The 25,011-nt window shown below is 40.8% G+C and overlaps 1 pseudogene; it reads left to right on the forward strand.

The window, feature by feature from the left end:
* Positions 1 to 23,511: 23,511 nt before the first annotated feature.
* On the forward strand, positions 23,512 to 24,779 carry LOC146391977 (uncharacterized; annotated as a pseudogene).
* Positions 24,780 to 25,011: the final 232 nt, after the last annotated feature.

A 25,011-nucleotide genomic window follows, 5' to 3' on the forward strand; every position in this document is an offset into this window, starting at 1 on the left:
ATTTATGTTTATTTTTATCAGAAATATATTGTCAGTTACCATTATTGCATTACTTTAAGGAAAAAATGTAATCAAATGCACTTCTATAATAAAGACTCCTGCAAAAATCGCTCCGTGTTCATTTCCCACTTTTGATCATCAACAACAAGAGAACTTAGACTTAACTTCAGATGCTAAAACACAGTGTCATGAATTTAGCAAAGTGTAATTGTTATATTTTCCTTCATATTTGCAAACTAACAAATGCCAACTCAGTATGATACAGCATGCTAACATCCACAATTTGCCAGACAAGCCCACCCTGGACACAATAATACTGATGGGCAAATAATGAAAAAATAATGGCAACTGGCGACGGATCCCGGGCCTGGCAGATCCCCACGCACTAAATAGGAGTGAAGAAGTTAAAGAATTGAGAACAAGGAGCGAGGGAGGGTGGGGCATGTAAACGAGAATGATCAGTTTGCAGAACTGGGGGTGTTTGGAGGCGTGGTCCCGCTCCTGAAATTACGATACCTAATCTCCAACAACTTGGAAATTTCCAAAAGGGAAAAAGACAATTTAATATTTATTTTATGTTTACAGTATGTGATTTAATTTATTTACAGTATGTGCTGTTTCACCAGCTCACACTGGATATATTTAAACTCATTTTCATGCCCACTCATATTTTGAAGCCCAATTTTAAAAAAAACATCAACATCCAGACAAATTAAAAACTACAAACTATGAAAGTATCATCATCATCATCATCATCGTTTATTTATATAGCACTTTAAAAACACACAAGGCTGACCAAAGTGCTGAACAACAGAAACATAATAGATACCATAAGAATAATAAATACGATAAAATAATAAACATAGCGAAAACAATAAAATACAAGTCAGTCAACCACTGAGTCAAAAGCCAGTGAATAAAAATGCATTTTCAATCTGGATTTAAAAACCATCACTGATGTCGAGTGCCTAATGTGAAGAGGAAGATTATTCCAAAGCTTAGGAGCCACAATAGAGAACGCTCGGTCTCCTCTCAGTTTCAACCGTGATTTGGGGACTGAGAGAAACAGCTGCTCAGCTGACCGGAGCGAACGAGTGGGGACAAAGGGCTTCAGCAAATCAGACAGATACGCAGGTGCCAGACCATTTAAAGATTTAAAAACCAATAAAAGAACTTTAAAATGAATCCTAAATTCAATTGGAAGCCAGTGCAGGGAGGCCAGAACCGGAGTAATGTGCTCAAATTTCCTTTTACCAGATAAAAACTGTGCCGCAGCATTCTGTACTAGTTGCAGGCGTGTCAGAGTGCCCGGTCCAACCCCTATTAAAAGGGAGTTACAATAATCCAAGCGTGAGGTTATAAAAGCGTGGATAACAGTCTCCAAGTCACGCCTTGAAAGAAAAGGTTTAACCTTCGACAGACGCCTGAGTTGATAGAATGACGATTTCACCACCCCATTGGCCATCAAAGGTAAGTGCAGAGTCGATTTTTAACCCAAGATTGGTAATCGAGCTCTTCAGGTGAGGGGTCAGAGCAGCAAGGTCAACATCAGGGATATCAGAGGAACGATTCGGGCCAAACAGAATTACTTCCGTTTTACGTTCGTTAAAATTTAAAAAGTTTTGAGCCATCCATGACTTAACATCACTAAGGCAATCAAGCAGGAGTCTAATTTGGGAGCTATCAGAATGACTGAAAGGAAAATAAAGCTGGCAATCATCAGCATATAGATGAAATGAAACTTTATGTTTACGAAAGATCGCACCCAGTGGCAGGAGATACAATGTAAACAGTAATGGCCCAAGAATAGATCCCTGTGGTACACCCCATGGCAGAGGGGCCACAGAGGACAATGACGAGCCCAACTTAACACAGAAGCTCCTGTTTGAGAGATATGATTTTATCCACAGGAGTGCAAAGCCAGAAATGCCCACACAAAGCTGTAATCGAGAGATCAGCAGGTCGGGATCCACTGTGTCAAATGCAGCAGTCATATCTAGTAGTATAAGCACTACGTGTTTACCACAGTCCGTCGCTACCAGAATATCGTTCATAACCTTTATGAGAGCTGTCTCTGTGCTATGAAACGGCCTAAAGCCGGACTGAAAAACTTCAAACATATGAGAGTTGTTTAGATAATCCATCAGCTGAGTGTGAACAACCTTTTCCAAGATCTTACTCAGAAAAGGAAGTTTAGAGATGGGTCTAAAATTTGACATTACTGAAATATCTGAGCCTGGCTTCTTAAGTAAGGGATGAATAACTGCATGCTTAAACTCACTTGGTACTTGACCTGACAAGAGGCTGGTATTGATTATGTTTAAAATATGTGGTCCAACAGTAGGAAACACCTCTTTCAGAAAAAAAAAGTAGCTATTACACACACTTTCATTACACCTCAAAGTAACAGTTTAACAGGTCATAATTCATTTTCAGGTCCCACAACTGCCCAAGTCCCAGTATAATGATCACACTGCAGCTCATTGTTGCCAATGGAAAAATGGGCCAGTGTCTCTTTTTGTCTACAAAAATGACACCCTTAGTGCCTCCCTCATGGATGCTTGGTCCTCTTACTCCCTATTCTTCAATCAATCACGATCAATGACGAGAAGGTAACCTGGGAGAAATATGATCTCCCTGTTAGTGCTCTCAGTGCAGCGTTTTAAATGAACTGAGTGCTTTTCAGGGAGCTTTCAATGGCAACATGATAACAAAGAAATGCAGTGCAAAAGTAACAAATGCACTGACTAGTTTTTCAGCAGGACGTACTTTAAAAAGCCTTGCTGCATGCAAACGTGAGTTTACTGTTTGTACAGAGCACAGTTACTCCGAGGATGTTTCTTCATTGCTTCCATTTTATAATAATCCCTTGAAAAGTGATGTTGCACAGGGGACCCAGCTGTTCATGTTTGCACTCCTGAATGATTTCTTCTGATAGCACAGAAACCATCTGAACATAGCAATTACTAAAAGTAAGCAGTGCTCCTTTGAGTGATCGTGGACATTGACAGAGATGCTGCTGTTAGAACTGCTGCCCTGCTTGGAAAACCTCGCTGATTCCAGCACTGCGTTTCAATCCAGTTCAATTCAGTTTTAGTCATATCGTGCCAAATCACAACAACAAGCAACAAAGTTGGCTCGAGGCACTTTTGAGCCTTTTTCTGAAAAGAAGATGCTCCAAGTTGTGGCACAAATGTACACTCCTCTAATTTTTTTGTTGTCAATAGAAGATGGTGGGAACAAGAGTTCAACACTGGATGTGAAGGTAAAAACTAAATAAGTTATTTCTGACATCGTACATTATTGTGCTCAGCACAAAGGACATCTCTGAAAACATATTTTTATGTTTCTCTAAAAAATTATCAATTTTGTATAGTGTGTTCATCAACAAAAAAAAGGCAAAAAGAATGAGTGATGGGTTCAAGGACTTTTCCCCTGCAGCAGCAGAAGAGACCCTGCAAAAGAGCCGCTTTGCTGCTGCAGATGGAGAGCATTTACTGGCTCTAAAAACAACTTTAAAGCAAAGCACTTCTGTCTTCTTTTAGAACATTCTGCAATAACAGAAGGCACTAAAATCAAGAACATCAGCTTTCATTTAGTGAAACGTGGGACCACAGCGGTGCTTCCACTGGTGCCAGAGTCAGCTGGATGTTTTCTGTCCTCCTCCCACACAGAGCAGGGAAACAGCAGGTGTTTGTGGGCTTTGGAGGCAAAGTTGCTGTTGTATATGCAGAGACAAGTAAAATGCAAGTCTGTGAGCATGTTTGCATGCATATTAATTAACATGTGAATTCTATTCTGGTTTTGATAACATTTAAAGTGTTTATATAATATAGAGGTATGAGCTTGCTCATATTCACAATTAGTTTGAACTGGCAGCTCAGCAACCACCTTTTGCCCATCACCTGGTCAGTTTCTATAGCATTTGGATGTTTGCTTGGACTTTACTGCATTTACCACTCTCAGAGGTTTTATTATTGCATAAATAACCAGTTATTATCTACAAGCTGTTTCTTTATTTCAAGATAATCTTATTATTGTCATATGGTTCATTAAAGGGTTTGTATTCATTACAAACTGATACCTTGACTTTTGACTGTTTGGTAACCAAATAGGCAGCAGAGGATTACCCAGATTAGCACAGGAAGTGGTGATAAAACAGATAACCTGGCTGGAAGAAAAAAAAATCACACATCACTCTCTCGAACCATTTGAGTCTGGTTCTGCTGGTTTTCTTCCAGTTAAAGGGGATGTTTTTCTTCCCTCTGTTGCCAGGTGCTTGTTGTTGGTAGCATGATATATGTTTCAGACATTCAGGGACTTTATTCAGTCTGTCAAACTACAAAGCACATAAATTCAGGCCACAGTGATCCCTGGTGTTTAAGGAATTAGGAGTGAAGCAGCTGTCATGAAGAAGCAGGATGAATGCAAATGCAAAAACTAAGGCCTTCTTTAGTTAATTAGTCATAAAGCAAATCTAAAAAAATACAGAGATCCTATATAGAGTCAGATATTATGTCTGATAGCTCTTTATCTCTGCCTTTAGAGCAGCTTAATTTGCTCTTAAAAGCTCTTAATTAATAGATTTAGTAAAAATCAAGGGCACATAATAATTGATGGGACTTTGTGTCATGTGAGGGAACCTAAAAGGTAAATCTGCCCCATGAAAAATATTTATTTTGAAATAAACAAACAAAGAATAAATTGTGCAGTTGAGAGAATCTTAATTCTATGTGAGCTCTTCCTGAATTTATAAATTGTTACACATTACATCACTTGTGTCAACGAACAGTAGACAAGTCTGAACTCTATCCACAAGAAGGACAGAAGAACTTTAATGTCACCCACTGGTTTCTGGAGTAGGGCACTGTGGTGCCTGAAAGTAGCCTATTACATGAGACCAGAGTCAAGTGAAAGAGTGGATGCTGGTTTCTTGCTGGGTAGCTACCACAGAGACACATAGTAGAGTTTCACTCACTGAAACTGGATTGTAAAGTTTTTGCAGGGTTTGTACCTCACAGTGGGCCATATTATTTGTCAGATACATGTTATAAAAATGCTTCAAAAGACACCATGAATACAAAAAGAGTGCAGCAAGCTAATTCTTGAGGAAGAGGAGAAGCAGATAAGATAAAGGCCCTGTTATTACCGATAAAAGTATCTATAGAGACCAAAACTGTCATGATCCTGGGCCATGTTGGCCCAGCATTCTTAGTATTCATGTATTTTGTTCTTTATTTAGGCCATGGTTCCTGGGTTGCTCTGTTACGTTGTTCTTTATTTGATTTCCCCTTGTGACTTTTACCCCCTGTGTGCCCCTCTGTGTGTCTGTGAGCCCTCGTCTCCCCTCGTGTTTTATTCCATGTTTCCCCAGCCCATTATGCCTGTGCTCTCTCTCCTCCTGTCTGCACCTCTGTGTACTTCCTGTTTTACTTTGACAGTCTCCCGTCAGTGTTGTGTTCACTCCTGCCATGTCTCATTATGATTATCTGTGTCAGCTGTGTTCCCCGTGTGCTCCCACTTCCCTCGTTAACCCTCTGTGTATTTATGTGCATGTCTCTTTCAGTTCACTGTCGCGTCGTCAATGTCTCCTCCCCAAACCTGTGTGCCTTTCTGTGTTCCCTCGGTCTTCTGTTAGCATCCCCAGTTTAGTTCTGTTTCGTTGTAAGGCCTGCAATAAAGCAATGATTTTGAGTTCAGTTCCTGTCTCCGTGAGTTTTGCGTTTGGGTCCTCATCTGCCTCCACGCAGCCAGTTGATGACAAAAACTGTTTATTTCAGTGCTGAAGTCTTTGGGAACTTGCTCACATTAGGAGTCAGCCACAGGAGGACATCAGAGGAACTGCAACATCAGCATGGACTTCATTTTTCAGTCATTAAAGTTGCAGCTTGGATTTAACACACTGCTCCCAAAAAACATACCCAGATTTTTTTCCTGCTCCAAATCAACGGGGTTACTGAAAGTACAGACTCTCTTTATTACTCCTATTAACCCTAATGCTAATTTAGCTAATATTGCTGGCTACATACAAGTAGCTGAGGCAAATAACAGATGAGTTAATGGGCTGTAATTACTGAGGTAATTTAAAATACATTACATGTGTGATGAAAGGGCGTTAAAGTGGCAAAACCCTCTCAAGTCCAAGTCATTCGGTCTCATTGTCTTGACATAGAAAATGAATTGGAATAGCACACAACTCAAAACAGCTAACAACAGTTTGCATCTTCATTCCATGTGCAGTCTGAAGCATTTTGAATGCATTCAATGTTTTATTTTTTATGTTGCCATTTAAGACTTTCAAGTCTTTTTCCCAGAGACTTCCTGATGGAGGTCTAATAGAGTGCAGTGATTCCACTGTCAGATAAACTAAGGCAGGGTCTCCACTTTAAAGATGGTTTTTGTGAAGCCAGATCAGTGCAAAAAGTTGCCCGATGGCCTTAACTTGACCCCTGGCTGAGGGTTTAAAAGTTGACTTAATAGACAGGAAGGAACACTGAAAAGGGTTATTACACTCAGAGCATACACACACACACACACACACACACACACACACACACACACACACACACTCCAAAGAATGAGTCTCTTGTAAAGACTTATGATCCCCAGTGATACCCATTCATCGAAGGTCAGCCCACGGTAGATATGATGGGATTAGATTGAGTAGCTTGTCTTGCCATGAAAATGTAATTCTAGAGCAAACTGTTACACAATAGCCGTCCTTACACATAGATATGAAATGTGCTTGTGCTTTGTTGTAGCAACCCAGAGACCTTGTCCTTTAAATACACATTATATTACACAACCCTTCCGTACAAGAAGGCATTCAGCACAGAGTGCTTTAGGATATGAAATTAGGATGTAATATGATTAGGAGAGGATGTAATACAATACGATTAAATTTGATGGACTGAGATCAAGCCAAAAAAAAAAAGAACAGGGGGAGGGAAAGAAAAAGTCTCGATTCATCCCTACATTTTTCTGTGCTGTGATGAGATCAGGTTATTCTATTAACGCTTTAGTGATGACAGCTTTACAATGCCGTCTGTTGGCGCTCAAACTCAACTGAACGCAGGAAATGAGAGTCTGAGCCGCTGCTAGTGTTGCATCCCTGCCTGGATCTCACTCCTGCTCTCTCTTCACTCTGGGCTCTGATTGAAAGTGGATTTATAGGCAAGCGAAAAGTAGACTTTTATTTGCTCTCTCTCTCTCTCTCTGTCATTCTCTTTGTCTCTCTCTGCGTGCATGTCTCCTCTTTCCACATTCTTAAGTTCTTAGATTCTCAACAATCTGAAAAACGCTCTTATTCAGACAGCAACCTGCTGCTATATCTTCTGCTTAGTCCTTTACTTTCACGCTCTCTCGTACTGGTTTCTGATCCTTGACTGGACTGGGAGACAGGAGATAAGAGGTAAGGCTTGACTCCTGCTGCTAGATCCCGGATCACTCGCTTCGCTGGATTTTTCCAGTTTTGCTTTCCTATACAGGAAGCAGAAATAAGATGCCCACTGTGTGTCTTTTACCCATATAATCGAAGAAGAAGTACCTTTTATTGTCCCCGTGCTACAACACAGGAAAATTAGAAGCCTCTAATTATGTTTAATCAGGACTCCATCACTCATGTGCAACATAAAGATTTATACACTAATAACTTCTGTTCATCTTTGGTGAACTACTTATTCCACTCAGTGAACAGTTACAAATGAACTCAAGGTCAAACTCAGTTCATCATGGAGACAATAAACATTATAGATTCTGAAATGAATGAGTCCAGCTATGCACTAACTCTGCCCCTGTGTATATTAACCTGAGTGCCTCAAACACTCAGATGACAGCTGTGGGCTGAAATACACTGTGATGTGAGTCTGGTCTGGACTGGCTTTGCCATCTGAATATATCAACAGTGAGTAACCAGAGGTTTGGAAGTGACCCCTAGCAGTGAAAATTTGACAGATTATAAGGGAAAAGGATCAATCAATCAATCAATCAATCAATCTTTATTTATAAAGCACTTTTCATACAGAAATGTAGCACAAAGTGGAAAAAGGAGCTCCTGCGTATCTTATAATAAATAATATACCGTTCTGTCATTGCCCAGTGCTTCTGCATTTGTACATTTTGATTCTGGTTTATTTAATATTCTCAGATTTAGTGTATATCCCTGGTTTTGCTTCTGTTTGTTGTTTTTCTGCTTTGTGTTATATTTTGTAATTTCTGGTCTTCTTCTTGTTCTGTTTCCAAGCCTTCCCTAAGTGTCCACATTCCATGTTTTGACAGCCTTGTCTTCATGTTTGTTTGACTCTTGTCTCCGTGTTCGGTATTCCATTCCTGTCTCTCCAGTCAGTCTTATTCCCATGTCTGTTTCTCCCCCGGTCTCAGTGTCAAGCCCGTGTGTCTTAATCTTGGTCTCTGAGCTTATTGTACTTATTTATTTTGTCAGTCTCTCGTCCAGTGTCAGTGTTCTCATTTTTGCTCCCCCCATCCTGTTAGTCTGTAGTTCCTGCTGTGTTCCCTGCTGTTTCCCATCCTGTCATTATAAAAACCCTCCTACATCAGCTGGGTGCTCAGGCGAGCCGCCCAAGCGTACTGCGTCTGCTGGGTTCATGCCGCCACCTACTTCAGAGTATGAACCTGAGCCTGCTGTGTGCCCTGCACAGCCCCAGCCTGCCTCAGCCAGAGGTCTGTGCTCTTCTGTCCTGTTGTGCTCCTTTGGGTCCTGCTTCACCTGAGGGGCTCCGTCTCTAATGTTGGGCTCCAGTCCTGTCGATCGGTAGGTTTTCTTCATCCTTGTTGACCTCCGGACCAACTCTGCCTCAGTCGTCAGCTTCCAGATCTACTCCACCTTCGTCGCCGGCCTCCCAGTCAGCCTCCAGATCACCATCACCCACACAGTTGGTCACGAGGACATCCTGCAGAGCTAATCTGTCTCCACCGTCGGCCGTGCAGCCGGCCTCCTGAACTGCTTGTTCTTTGTTTTGGACTCTTGTGCACCTTGTTTTGGTGGTTTTGCTCTTGTATTACTTCCGGCTGTGTTCCCTCCTGCTTCCCATCCTCTCCTTATCCTGTGTGTATTTAATTTCTCTGTCTTCCTCTGCTCGTTGTCGCGTTGTCCTCGTTTGCTGTTTTTCCCTTTGCTCTGTGGTTCCTAGTTCCTAGTTTCCTCCTGGCCTGAGTTTTCATATTTTTGTATTTAGTACAGTGCAAGTCTCAGTACAGCAGTAAAGCTGCCTCCTTGAGTTTATTCCCCTGCCTCTGAGTCCTGTATTTGAGTCCCACCCTGCTGTACCTGACACTTTCTTTTGCATTTACAGAATTAAACCAGCTCCTACTATGGCTGTCTAGGTGATAATTCTGATAAAATTTACTATTCAACCAAAACTATAAAAAAAAACTTCATAAACGTAACAACAATACCAAAAACGAAGAAGAAGAAGAACAACAACAAAGGATCATAACAAGGACTGGAACAACTACCAACACTGTTTCAACACTAACATAAATTTCTTTTCTTCCAGAGCAAAGCCCTCCTGCTGCTCTCCAAGGCATGTGACTCCATACACTGGTCCTTTGTAAGCTGTGTTTACTTGTATGTCAGTCAAGGCTAAAGCACATGGACATGGCTCTGCCCTCAGCAGCGTGAGCCACTGGCCGTTTCTTCTACACATTTTTCCACCAAGGTCAGGGTGTACCCATACAGCATTTCAATTTGCCAAGTTGATATGGTTTACGTAACATTTTCAATTCAGCATCTACTCTATCAAACAAACACTTTCTAATGACCTACGAGATTGAACTGGGTCTAAACAATAAACAAGTGTATGGCGAGAGAAGGAGAGGCTTTTTCCCCCCTCAGGCTACTCTGTGGAATATAAACTGTTTAAAACCGGCTGTCCTGTTTTTAGTTTGCACTCAACATGCTTTCAAGGACATTCGCCCAGAGGAGAACCGGTTGTTTCTAAGGTGTCACTAATAGATGATGTCCAGTGGAGAAGATTTGTTTGCTCAGGCGGTATTTACACCAACAAACCAGTGAGACACAAAACCTGTGTCTTTATAGCTGAACCTCAAAATACACCAAGTGTATTATTTTTCACATATATATTATTTATATTATCCCCCAGTTTCTCTGTTTCAGTGCTGATCCACTGCCTCTGCTTATTTAATCCTGTACATACAGTGTTGGGGAGTAACGGAGTACATGTGCCGCCGTTACGTATTTAAAATACAAAATATGAGTAACTGTATTCCGTTACAGTTACCGTTTAAAAAGGTGGTATTCAGAATACAGTTACTTTGTTGAAATAAATGGATTACACGGCGGTATTTTTCAGTTTCATATGTTCGGCTATCCGCTCTCTATTTTTGGTAATTCCACGCCGGTGGAAACACAAACAAAACACGCATTAAGAGGCTCTAAAGTCTGTGTCTCAAGCTCGCGTCTCATAATGACATGAAGAAATATTTTTGAAAATGATTTAATATGAAGGCAACAGGCAGAGTGTTACAGGCATTGCCCTAAAGCATGTAGCCTGATGGGCAGTAGCTGCAGGGAGAATGGACTGCCGTACCCGTGATGTGTCTGTGAGCCAGGGAGGGAGAAAAAGGAAAAGTACGAGCTGTCACGGAGCAGAAACGGGAGCTGGAAGCATGTAAATATAATAATAACCACTGCAGCCAAACAGAGAGCCTGACGAGCCCAGCTGTAAGTACGCTATTAAGACTTGACTGTACGCTGTGTTCCTGTTTTCCTCCGAAACAATAAGCTCCGTTGCAGCAGCCTTTCAACGCCTCTCTCTGTCTCTCGCTAGCAAAGTCGACCCAGTGAAGTAAAGCTAGTTTTCAGCTACGAGCCGACACGAACCCGACGTATTAGCCAGAGGTCCCTTTACTACGGTTCGGAGCCGCGGACCTGTTTTATATGCGCGCGGAATAGTTTCTATACGAGATCACTGCAAAAAGTGCAGCCTTACCTAATGTCCACCTACTGTTACTCATTTATATCAAGGTTTAAACATCTAGTTGGTGTTGGTGTGGAGAGTAACCTTCAGTAACAGTAATAAATCACACAGCAATAGTACATTCATGTAGCTGTAAAAAAGCATGATAATATATTAATTAATCCAAAGTATTCAGAATACGTTACAAAATACATTTTGGTGCATGTAATCTGTAATCTGTAGTGGAATACATTTTAAAAGTAACCTTCCCAACACTGTGTACGTATGATACGTTTTGCACAGGAATAAATAAGATACACAGTTCAGGTTTAGTTATGACACCTGTAGGTAACTGTAACCAAACCAATCCAGCCTTCCCTCAAAAAAAACCTAAATTAAAGGGCAAAATCTTTTTGTAATATAAGTGCAAACAGCAGTAACTAAAAATGGAGTTTTCACACCAGACACACAGAAGCAGAGCTCCTGAGATGCTGTACTATAAAATATACTGTCAGGATAGTAACCCAGTAAGGATTTTTTGGATATACATATATTTAGCATGTGTTTAAATGAAGTGCCTGGATGTACAGTGATGTGTGGACAGAGTTTTGTGCCAAAGAGAACCACACAGTGCAGCCAGTTGTCAGCAGGTGGGTGGTCTGTGGGCAAAGTAACAAACAGCCACACTCAGCAACTACTAATCAGCTCCTGCTTGTATAAACAGACACACACTGGACCTGAGGCGGTGGTTTACGACACCAACTGTCTGCCATCTATAATCCAGTTTTGAGTTCCCTCCCCAGACGCCTTAACGCCCACTCACATCCTGGGCCATCTGACCTCAGGAAATCACATGATAAGATGGGGCCAGGTTTCACAATGAGCTCACCCGAAACCCTGGCTGATTGGGACCCACACCCAGTTTCACACCTTGACTCAGGCGATTAGAGGATCATCAGGGGGTCCTTTGTCCCTCTGTGGGGGAAACTCCCACTAGGTTTAAATCTGGGACTCTCCACCATTTGACCTTAGAACTGAAGAAGCTTCTCGGATGAGAGGTGAAACGTCTTCAAGCAACTCAAAGAAGTCCAGACGCTTTTCTTTGCAAGCTCCTTAGACTACGATGACCTGGATGACTGAGAACCTTCACAGACTCTATATACAGAGATCTTCTTATAAATATAAACAATTTAACCCGTTATTAGATTTTCAAAATTTATGTGAATTCTTTAAAAATGAATGACAAGAACGAACAGCACTGTGAAGCAGGATTTCATCTCATCCAGGTAACTTCAGGGTTAGCCCTGGGTTTCCTACACTATGAAGACAGTGCATTACTTACTGCTTTACATCACCATGGTAACTTTCACCGTACACCTAATCTGCTCCAAACCAGGTTGTGTCCTAGATTAGATATCAACAGGTATGAAATCACCACCTACTGACTCATCACTGCTCTGGAAAATATCATTGCACCATTGCTGGAACATTCCTTATACCTCCATGTGCAGACTGTATTAGGATCTAGTTTTTCTGAAGTCTTTATCCCTAATGAGCATCAGTAATAACAGTAGATTCTTAGATGTAACTTTTAGCTTGATTCTTCTGTTTGTTGCTGAATTTTTCACCACTACTGACCCATGCAGGGAGGAATATTAACAATGTCTTGGATAAACTAACCTGAACCAGTAGGTTTACTGATACAGCTCAAATCACAATAATAATAAATCAGCTTTAGCCTAAAATGAAGCTCCTTACTGATTTCAAACGATTAGATGATGTTCGTGGTAGAAATATGATGTCCTTTTTTTATAAGAGGATTTTCTCTTTGAAATTCACCACACCACTACATTTTTGCCAAAAGACACAATTCCACTCCAAAACAAAGCAAAGCAGTCATCATGGCACTACTTTTTGTTGGAAACCTCCAATTACTTTGCCATGGAAGATTCTGTTTCACACAGTACGTATCCCATCCTGGAATAAAACACTTAACACTGGTTGCAGACAAAGACAGCAGGAACTTGTGCATCAATCACTGCAAATATGCTGCCTTTATGTTTTTGCTTCTGTAGAGCAAATGACAACATTATTATTAAAGATTGTGGAATTTGCTCATTTAGTTCCTCAAAGAAAATGTAAACGGGAAGCACAAATGGTGGCTGCACCGACAGACATCCGAGGGATCAGAGCCATATGGAAAAGAAATAGTAAAAACTTACATGATTTACTCATGAAAGTGGCCACTTTCTCATTACTTTCATATATTGTTTTAGTAAGTATCCAAAACATACAAGTTTCATTTATATAATTTTTCAAGAGATCTTATATCTGTTTTCACTCCTGTGTGCTTTTCATACAAGTTTCACACAAGACAGATACAAACTTTATAAGATTTATAAATATCTTTTCTATGTGGGGAGGCACAGCTGACAGCAGCAAAGGACAGCTGTTATATGGAGCATCCTACAGTGTGTGTGTGTGTGTGTGTGTGTGTGTGTGTGCGCGTCACAGAAGCTTACCATGCAGTGCCAAAGTGTACACACCCCAAAAGCTTTAAGGATTAGTCGAGGAATTAATAAGAAGGAATGAAAAGAAATATTTGGAAGACAGACGATACATTTAAAGACAACATTCATGTGTAATGTTTTAATATGGACGCTGTAGGATATAGTGGCAGCTGTACGTTAGAGAAAACTGTGCAGCGCTGTTGTGTGATGCAGCCTTTTTCACCTAGGTCACCTTGCTTGCAGGTTTTGGCTTTTCTCCGCTCAGTGTTTGGACTTTGTCAGGCAGTAGATCATAGAAAAAAATATTCCCTCTAGTACATGTGACCTTACAGAGCAGGTAAAGGTGCTGGTGAGACAAGAAGGCCATTCAAGTGTTAAGTTATGAAACTATTTTACACAAATACATGCAAAGAAAACTGAATCTCACTGGTAAAGAAACTCTACTATATAAACTAACTCACATAAGAGCAGAGAAAACCCAACACAGCTTATTTACTCAGGATTATTTTACAGTAATATGAGGTCTCTACATGTCGCAGCTGTCAGTTAGTCTGCTTGAACTGTAACGGTAGCTTAGCTTTTGTTTCTACATCTTTGGGCAGTGAGTAAAGGGCCCTGTTTCTCTGTTTACACTATAGTCCTGTGAAAAACTAAGTATACCACATTATTGAATCATTTATAGTCTGACTCTTTTCTTTTTCAGCCATTCGCTTGTGGATTTGCTAGTGTGCTTGGCCATATGTATTCAGTCTTTTCAAATAGCACTGTTCTAAACTTTAACATTTAACATGTTAACTGAGTCTTGAAAAGTCAGAGATCTAACGCTTTGTTTTGCTTTTTTAATATTCAACTAAAGAAATGTGAATAATGTTGTATTTTTGTCACAAGCTGTAACAAAGTTCAGAAAGGTACGTGCACTTTCTAAAAGTCTTTTCTCGTTCATGTAGACGTAACTCTGGTTCATCCCTTGAGTTAGATGCTTTTTTAGGCTTCAGTGATTCATAGATCAGTGATAAGTGTTTAACAAACAAACAAAAACCATTCCTGTAAAACTGTCAGGTGCAAGGACTTTACTGAAAGTGACTGAACAAATGGCCAACGTCCAAAACAAATTCTGAAAGACCTTCAGAAAGCTTTTTAGAATTATTACTGCAAACCTCTTCAAAAACTTACAAGAAAAAATGGCTCCCTGGAAGTCAAATACAAAGACATGCATCATTAATAACTATTTTACAGAGCACTGTACATATACAGGATTCCCCATAATAAGGTATGCTATTTGCACCATCTTTGTCAGACAGTGGTGAGAGTCAGAGACGCCAAGGCACAGAAGAAATCAAAAGAAAAAGCAGTGAGAGAAACGAAATGAGAGAGGATGAGGAAAGCCGCTCTTCTACCCAGGATTCTCCTGCATCGAAAATCCTGTTTGATGAAGCACCAGTGCCTCACTAATCCAGGACCTCTGGTAATGGAGGTCAGTGGAATCCAACTAGTAAAAAAAGAGAAACAAAGGCAGCTGTTTTCCTTTCAATACTCCTATCTGACCTCTGTCTTAGCCGATATCCTGAAAAGAAAGCCCTTCATTAATTTACAGAATACTGCTAACTGAAAGCTAAGTGTACATTTTTGTTCAGGCGGCTTTAGCAGTGGGAAAACGATGTTTTGCTGATAAGGTCTAATATCAACTACTTCGAAGGAAAGTTTGGGGCTTACCTGAGGAGGCAGAAGTTTCTCGAGTGTTGATAGAGGGATATCACGTAAAGCCAAGATCTCAGTTTTCACTCACTGTTTCAAAGACTCACAGAAACAACTTTCAGTGTCCACAAGATGGTAAAGTACTGAGCCTGGAGTGCTCATACTGTCACAGCTGGGGTATGGATTACCTTTGCATTATGTTAACTGTAATCATTGTTACTTTAAATATTCATTCTTTTAAAGCATACTGAAGATCTTCCCTCAGTCCGTCTTTAATGAGATTTGGTCTAGAGACGATGGCGATGCTTCTGGAGCATGTTCGCTTTAACCTGCATATGTATGTTAGGATGCCTGGGTCGTTGACCCGGGGTTTTTGAGTTTATTATATTATTTATCATTTCTAGTCTTTGGTTTCTTAGAGCTCTGTCTTATGGTTTATGTCTCTGTGTTCTCTAGTTGTTCTGTCTCCCGTCAGCTGTATCCCCTTGTCAAGTTCCCGTCTCTGTGTTATGTTTCCTGTTTTATTTTGAAGGTCCATGTCTGATGTTAATGTATCTGGTTTTGCTTCCCCTGTCTCGTTAGGCCTGATTTGCCCCAGCTGTGTTTCCCTCCTGTTACCCATTCCCTGATTGCTCCCTCTGTGTATTTAAGCCCCGTGTTTCTCTGTGTCCGGGTCGTGATCTACCCTTATTTTGCTGTGTGTTCTGTCTGTGTAAAGTTTACCTTGGAGTCGCAGTTTTGTTGCTTTTTTTGGAGTTCAGCATTAAAGCTGTATTTAAGTTCACCTTTGATTTCCGTGAGTCTGCATTTTGGGTCCTTCATATCACCACTCCTGCCTGCACACAGCCGTTTCATAACAATGTAGATGTGTTCACAGACTTCTGGAGGCGTTGCTACACCCATGCAGGGTCATTTCCTTGACAGAATGATGCCTGTTTTAAATGCAGGGCTTGAATATTGACCTTTTCCTTGCACACAGAGATTTCTCTAGATTTTTGGAATTGTTTGATCACATCATGTTTTGTAGATGATGAGACATTCAAACTCTTTTTCAGTGAGAAACATTAAACTGAAACTGTTCCACAATTTGTAGACGCACATTTTGGCAGATGGGTGAATCTCTGCCCATCTTCTAAGAAACTCACATTTCATGACTGGATAAAAAATATTTTCTTTTTATATCCTGTCATGTTACTAGCTTGTAGTCAGTTAACCTACATAGTTGCAAAATGTTCTTCCAGCTGCTTCTTTTTAGTACTACTTACCTTTCCAGGCGTTTGTTGCCTCCATCCCAACTTCTTTGAGATGTGTTGCTGCAATTTTGCAAATCATTCCATTCTACTTTATATGTACACATTTTAACATACAGCAGGGAAGGGATGCGATCAGCACGAACATGTGCCCATGCACCACCTTTGACTTGAAATTCAGTAGATTTTGTTTAGCTGACAAGCAAACACACGGTACAGAAAACATGTTTTCACCTTGCAGTAGAGTAAACATTGAAATTCAATCATACAAGATTGTAAAATGCACATTTTATGGTGATGGCAGTAAACGTTCAGTATGTTGATGGAGTACATGAGATATACCATCAGAGAGCAGCAGGACGCCGTTGTAGAATCAGCAGTTTTGTGTTGTTTTTTTGTTGCGTGACTGAACTGCTCAGATTGAGCATTAGCTTGTAAGCCTTCATGTGACAAATTGTGGTCTAAATGTTATATAAAAGCGATTTTCAAATCTCCACGGTTATTCTGTGTTTCTGTAGGTTTCATTGGCATTTTTCATTTGGTAGACACGTTTGACATTTTAGATCAGATCTTTAATGATCTGTTGTCCTACTTCTCTCAGGCACCGTGATATTTTATTAAAAGAAAAACGAGGTTCATCACTGCAGAGCTAGCTTGAAAACAACGCACTGACTCTAGTAAATCTTTGAAGAAGAAGACGAGCAGCATGTTGCAAAGTGTTGTATTTACTTATGAAAAACAAATGACTAGATAATATTGTTGGACATGCCAGTGTCCAAGAATTGGGTGCATAAAACATGGAGGCCTGGGTGTGAGTGAGTGATTGGATGCTGTTTTTCCTCCGTGGGGTCATAAAGTTAAACGCAATAACCAGCATCATAAAGACTGATCGCAGGAAATCAGACTTCCCTGAGGCTGGCACACAAACAGAGTGCAGGGTGATCCATCACAGTGGTGCCACATTGTACTGCATGCAGCAGGTAATAACTGCCGATCTTACAGCCTGTTATTGTGGAAGAAAATCGAATATTGGGGGAGTAGGTTTGCTAAGAGATACTTCATAACAACCCTTTGGCAGAATATCAGAAGTGACTTTGGTTTAGGGTCTTTAAAGGGGTAACCATTACCTGATAGTTAGTTAATCTGTAACTTGATCAAATGGCAGGAACCTTAATTCAAAGTATGAATGACACATTGGTGCAGATACAACACTAAAAAAGTCACAAACCCTCATAAGCTGTATTATGTATTAAAGCACCTTAATTCAACTTGTGAAATTGACAGACAGGTACTCGCAGTGACTCTGGAGCTCTGAGAAACTTCCTGAGGTTTATCAACCGAGACTGTGAAATTCTGAAAGCTGCTGTGCAATTTTTTAAAGGAAGTCTCCTTGAACAGCAGAGCTTGGCTCCTAGCACTCTTGCTATATTTAAACAGCTCCCTGGAAGTCCTGTTCTGACCACTGTGTGAAAACGGTGAGCCTGCGGCAGGGGTGAGCAATGACTGTGCTGGTGTGGCCATTCAGGGCAAAGTTAAGATCATTTGTGCTGAACGCTCCCCCTCAGGTGCCCGAGGATGTTACCTATGGTAGTGCTCTGGAGTCGAGTTGCCTCCTAAGATGTGCTTCTTAACATCTCCTTAACAAAAGTAATTGGACAGCTATTTCATGGACAGGCATTTCCTTCGTTGTTTCTTTATCAGTTACGCAGATAAAAGGCCTGGAGCTGATTTGAGGTGTGGTGCTTGCATTTGGAAGATTTTGCTGTGAACAAACAACATGCAGTCAAACTCTCAGTGCAGGTGAAACAAGCAGAAAGAAACCCATCTGAGAAAGTGCTACAATATTAGGATTGGTCAAATCTGCAGTTTGGTACATCCTGAGGAGCACTCGTGAACTTAGCAACGCAAAAAGACCTGGACATCCATGAAAGACAACAGTTGTGGATGATCGCAGAATAAAATCACAGCAGAGGAAGTGTGAAGGCTTGGGCGTGCATGGCTGTCCGTCGCACTGGACACTAGTGTTTAATGATGATGCAACTCTGGACAGAAGCAGTCAAATTGATTGGGTGGCATTTATACATAGATGGACAATGACCCCAAACACACGGCCAAAGCAACCCCGGAGTTTATTAATGAAGTGGAATATTCTTGAATGGCCAAGTCAGTCACCTGATCTTAACCCAAAAGCTGAAAGTCTGCTGTTTACAACCATCGTTTATATTACTGAGATCTTGTGGTTGCAGTTGGCTGTTGTCACTGGGCACCGCTTGTTTGTACTGGAAACTGTAGCTGCCTCCATTATACAGGCATGCAAAAGACCCGTGGCCTCTCACAGTCAACTAAAGGGATAGCAGGAAAGCTGTTGATGGCTGTGCATACACCAGCCACACTAAACAACCAAAAAGTTGAAAAGTAAGTTAACAGGTGTCAATTCGGTCATTCTTGAGGAATCATTCCCCAGATAAGGTTTTTAAACAGGGGTACACACAGGAGTACATACCTTTTGAGTCCTATACTCTTTAGACCTTACTGTACCGACAAGTCTTCTATCAAACTCTTAGAATAAAGTCTTAGAGTCTTAGAATAAAGTTTCTAAAAGAAATGCAGAATTTAAAATTCATCCCTTACTCTGCAGTCTACTACTAAATAAATAATTAAAAGTTCTTAAGAGTAATTCACCTTGTATTGTTCTCGGCAGCTTAACTTTTCAACCACTTGTTCTGCACTTTTTATTTCCCACCAGCAGCTGCTATATAAAGACACCTGCAAAATGTCAGTGCAACACAGCATATTACAGCCCCTCTGTTGTCGGTGTTTTCTGTCACTGTGACCTCATTATAACGGCTGGATGAACCCGACTCTTTGGGTTGGCTCTTTTTCTGTATTCATATAAACCGCTGCAGCTAAACAATCTAACAGGAGCCTCTGTGAGACGCTTTAGATTGGAAGTGTCCAGAGGATGGCAGATGTGTGGGTGGGGAGCTGCTTTGTTTCTGTCCTGCAAGAAGCAATTTTGTCAGTGTTTGAGACTGTTTATTTATTATATATTTATTATATGGTCTTAACTTTGGATATTGTCCCTCACGCGAAGCAGAGAATCCAGAGAAAAGTTCCTCTGCAAGAATCTGCAGGTTTGTGTTTTCCAGGGGTGAGAAGAATTTCTCAGAGTGGGATAGAGACTTGACAAACGGAGAAAGAGTGATTGGCGTGAAAGCCTCTTAAAGGATTCTGAAAGAATGAGATGCAGATGACAACTGAGAGTTTGAAACTCTGCAGGCAACAGTGAGGCAAAAAGAACCACACAAACTGGTATCGAATCTCATCTCTTTCACCTTCACGCTGACTTAAACTTCAGCAGCTAATGAAGATAGAAGCTGCTTCTTTAGCTTTACTAATCAATATGAAGACGTGTGCGTGTGTGTGTCTCTGTGTTCATCTGTGTGTGCACGAGTGTGGGTTTGTGTTCTTAAGCTTGAATATATCTGTGAGAAAATGTTTTCTTTTTCACCTCAAGAGCTTCTCTGCCTCAGTGGCTGCAACAACAACTCATTCTTCACACAGTGAAGACAGATTTCAACAAGTTTTGCTGCAACTTCACTTCGCTCTTATCATATCCTTCCATGTCCCCTCAATGTCCATGTTTAACTGCTTAAAAATATGTAAAAAAATGACAACAAATGAAACTCTTAAGGGGCTGGATGAGGGTGATTTGAACTCATTAACTCATAAACATTATTAGAACAACACATTTTTCCAACCGTATTACTGAGGCAAACAAACACCAAGCAAAAGTCTAAGTTGAAGAATGACTTTCTTCAACTTAGACAAAACAAATACAGATTAATCGCTTAACAGGTTAATTGAAACATTTTCATTTTCCAGGCTTCGCCTGGAGCCATAAAGCCACATCCTCCCCCTTCTTTCTCATTAATACATTTTTTTCTCCTAAGTTTTCCTTTTTTCTGGTGAGTTTGGGGCAATTTTTCTTTTTTCTCTAAATGTATTAACTTTCGAACTCTCCAGTTCGACCTAACTTTGACAGTCGCATTAATAACACAATAGCATAAAGCTGTGAAAATTCATCTCACTTGTCTTAGTGGTAATCTGGTTGAGCTGTGGTTCATGCTGACATGTTGAACAGATCCACTAAGCAGTTGCTACATTAACCAAAGCTCTGAGTTTAGGACTTTGCTCAAATGTTAAAGCTGAGTCGTCCATCCAGTTATATCCAGGTAGATCAAGCAGGTAGATATATACAGTTAAATATACAGAGACGTCACCCAGTGAGGCCCAACATTAGCATCAACATATTTAAATGAGTGGGCACAAAGTTCATATCAGCTAATGCTAGCATACTTGGTTAACATGCTACATGAAACACACTCAGACTCCTGCTAGTTAATTAAATTAATAATGAAATTCTATAATTAACATGGAAAGCTTTAATTTTAGTCACAAAAACTAAGACACACACTCCTGCACAGGCCTTTATAACACAGCATGCTGTATCGTTGGTCACATATCTGTCAATGATAAGCTGCTGCCTGTGTTAGCACACCTGTCAAAAAAGCAGCAGCTAACTTTAGTCACTGGTAAATGGCCTGTATTTATAAAGCGCTTTACTAGTCCCTAAGGACCCCAAAGCGCTTCACACAACCAGTCATCCCCACATTCACACACAAAGCAAAGGCTTAGAAGAGCTGCAATTTTTGGCACTTCCACCTTAAATTGCAGGTTGCTGCTGGGTTGAGATTAGAGTATTGTGTATCTGTTCTGTAATATTACATTATATCTACTGTAAAAGGCTTCTCCTCACCATGAAGTGAAGCACATATCAGGTTGTTTTAAACTTCCAAACCCAGCAGAAATTCCACAGAAATCCTGAAGAGGAAATCTGATGAGCAGAGGTTATATTATATATTTCTACAAAACGATTTTTACATTTCATCAGATCTTTCTCATTATTGCTTTCTCATTTATTTTTTCTCCGCCTTCACTACTACTCTCTCTTCCTTCATCTGATCTTCTTCCTGCTCACCTAAAGCCTCATATTCTGAACCAAAGTCAGGGCTCAAACTCATGGAAACATAGATAAACATGCATATTTATTCATGACATTATTACAGTTACTGATTTTCAGCAGAACAGTTATTTGGCCTTCCTGTCCAGAAGCTTATGAAGTTTCCTAGAAGTCGCACTTTAACTCTGCGTATTTTATTGTCACATATCTATTTTTTATTTCTGATTTAGTGCTAAGAAAAAACTCAGAGCTATAATTCTTAGCTCATCCAGTTTGCTCATTAGTCCTTTAACTGTGAACTAAAAAAAGGACTTTGACGGTACTTGTGCTTTAACTATGGACCTGCTATTGTTTGTAAAATCCTTCACTGGTTCTCAATCCAGATTTGCTCAGATTCTGACCCAAAAACCCATATTTCTGTGATTTTTAACAGCATGACTAATTTGCAAAGTAAAAGAAAATGTTTAATATTTGCCTCTCTATCAGGAATCCTGAACAGAGTTTGAATGGCTTTGTGTCTTTTGAAAGGCTCTCTTCCTTTGGGCCAGCTGCACTGATAGAGCAGTTTTGGTGCAGAGGGGTATTTTTCCGTGACGTGATCTAGCAGAAAAACCTCAGAACAAAGGACCACTTAAGGAGGGGGTGAGACTTTACAAAGAAAAATAAAAAATTTACTGAGACTAAAATGCTGTGTCATTCGGGGGGATTGGAGAATCTTAAGCGTTTGTGAAGTCAGTCGACTGTGTTAGATGGTTAAATGGTCTCTTTTTGCTCCCTTTGGTGATAATGCACTGCAAGTCTCAAGCAGAGCAGACACCACCCACTCATATTACAACTTTATTCAGAGCACTTTTAAAGGTCCCTCTTAATCTTTACATTCATCTGAGGGGAAAAGATCTGATGGTTACTTTTTGTGCACAGATAGCTGAAATAGGTCATTTAAACTAATTCAGTTCTACAAGTTTCAATCAGTTCCATGAAAAACATGAAAAGCTCCATCAGACCCTCCTACCAAACCTTCCTCTGTATTCCCATCCAAAGCACCAAGTAAGCAGGGCCCTGACCACATGCAGCTCCCTTTGTTTACTTATATTTTCCTGTAATATTTTTAACTGCAGTCACTGAAATGATTTGATATAGATTGCTCTGCTTGAACTGTAATGTTTTAATCCTTGTTTGTTTGAGGATTCTTACCAGGAACAGACTCTACACAGGCCGGATCCTATGACTGTGAAAGCTACGGCGGCTGGAAGCAAGCGGCTGTTAAATGGCTCAGTCTAGCTTTTCTGTCATTCTCCGCAAGCAGGCAGGACTCAAACACACTGAGAATGCAGTTCGGTGAATTTCTTTACAGTAAAAAACTGATGCCTGTTCAATCGTCCAGGTGAAGAAATCCCAAAGAGCTGATTCAGTTCATCTGGACGTAACTCGGTGGACCAACACATCAAATTCACCAGGGAAGATATGAAAAGTGTTAGCCTTGTTAGACTGTGAGACCTCCATCAGTAATGGGGGACATCTAAAAGTTGATGTTAAGGTTTGACTCTCATCATCCACTGGAGCACAAACTGGGTGTCATCAGGACTCTACAACACAGAGCGAACACCATCCCCACTGACACAGCGGCCAGGGAGGCAGAAGAACAGCACATCAAGAAGGCCCTGAGTAAATGTGGTTATCCCAGCTGGACCGGGTACAAAAGGATCGGGTCCCCTGACACAAACAGAGTAACATAGTGTACGCTGTTAAGTGCCAGGAGGATTGGCAGGATTTATACATCGGGGAAACCAAACAACCTCTGGCGAAACGGATGGTGCAACACAGAAAAGCTAACTCATCAGGTCTCAGGACTCTGCAGTCTTTTTACACCTACAGGCCAGTGTCCTCAACTTTCTGGTTTTTACAGTGTCTTTCAAAAAAGGGAAAACATCCACAGTCTCTATGTACAGCATCCAGGCCAATGTTCCTATAGATTCCACTCCATCTTTAACTGGATAGTGAAACAGACTTCTTTCTCCAACTCACACACTCAAATCCTCTTTAAAGAAAACTGAGCAGACTCGTGGGCAGAAGAGACAACGGTGAGAGGCGCACGCATGGACACAGGTGAGCAGACGGGAACGGAGGCGAGTATCTACCACGACTGGTTTAACACTCAAGCATCGACTGAAGGAATGTCCTCAGTATGTGAACACACACGCACGCATGCACGCGCACACACACACACACGCACACACACGCACGCACCTACAGGTACAGTGAAAAATACATGTCTTGATTTTTTTTTTTTTCTCAGATCTTTGGTCTGTGTGTAGATTTACTGGAACGCGTCCAAAGTTGATGCGAGCTCATTAAAAGCTTATTTATTTTGTCATTTATATTTCAGATTTTTACTGTAGAAATAATTTGAATATGGGAGTATTAAACAGTGAGTTAACTATAAACACAGAGCTACAAACAGAAAACTTTACTGCTCAAAGTTCTGCAGGGTCACATGAAGAAATGTTCACTATTATTCAAAAACTACATAGTTCAGAATTAAACTTGGATCACAGCAGGAAATATATCTCATATCACCTTTGAGCTGTGACACGCTAACAGCAAACAGCTAATAATAAACATGTATCTACAGTTTATGTAAGTCATGCAATTAACTCTTCAACAGTGAGGGTTGATTTTCAGCTGAGCAGGGAGTCTCTGCTGATGAATCTGCTTAAGCAGGGTTGGAGATATGGACAGGGTGTAACAACCGAGGTCCTGGTTTTTCTTTACTGGCTGGCAAGTGGAGCGTCCAACAGAGTTGTGTCGGGGATGCATCGTTACTCTACAGAGTCACAGAGGATGTGGTAGCCTTTCACCATCGGGTCAGCCACCTACCTCAGACCCCTGAGGACTGAGATGTCATGGCTCATGGGTTTACAGGGCTGGTCCAATCATCCCCATCCCTATCAAGCCTCTGAGCGGCCCTGATATTCTATGCTACAGGAACAGCAAACTGTTCCCCTCTATTACATTGCAAGTGGTTTGTGACCATCAGGGCTTCTTCATCAGCACGTATGTGGGCTAGCCTGGGTCTATTCATAACTCCAGGGTGCTCCACCACAGCCCACTGTACAGACAGTCCTGTTACCTTCATCTTGGCCATTTTATCCTCACAGATGGAAGGTGCCCATGCCTCCAACATCCATTCCCCCTCATCACTCCCTACAAGAGACCAGATTAAGGTGGGAGCCCAACGTTTTAACAGCCATCATTCCAGGGCATGCTCCATTATTGAGCAGGCATTTGGAATAATGATGACCAGGGTCCAGGCCATCTTCCTACAAGGTGCTGGAGGTGCACCATGCCTTTTTCCTTTATGTAAAGCATTATATAGTGGCGTTGTTTTTAAAAAAAAAAAAAAAGGAGAAGAAGAAGAAGGCAACTTTAATATATCTGCATAGTACTATCATTCAAGCATGGTTACATATTATGTTAACAGCATTCTGTGTGCAGCACTTTCTGTCAGGCCTGGTTAAAACAGTCTGTTCCTACTGGGACACTCAGGTTGGAGTTTTTAATAGTTATAGTTTAAATATTCATGTTTTTCCTGCTGT

Source organism: Perissodus microlepis, chromosome 2, assembly GCF_051167445.1.
Source record: "Perissodus microlepis isolate ML-2025 ecotype Zambia chromosome 2, ASM5116744v1, whole genome shotgun sequence".
In the NCBI taxonomy this organism is placed as follows: domain Eukaryota; kingdom Metazoa; phylum Chordata; class Actinopteri; order Cichliformes; family Cichlidae; genus Perissodus; species Perissodus microlepis.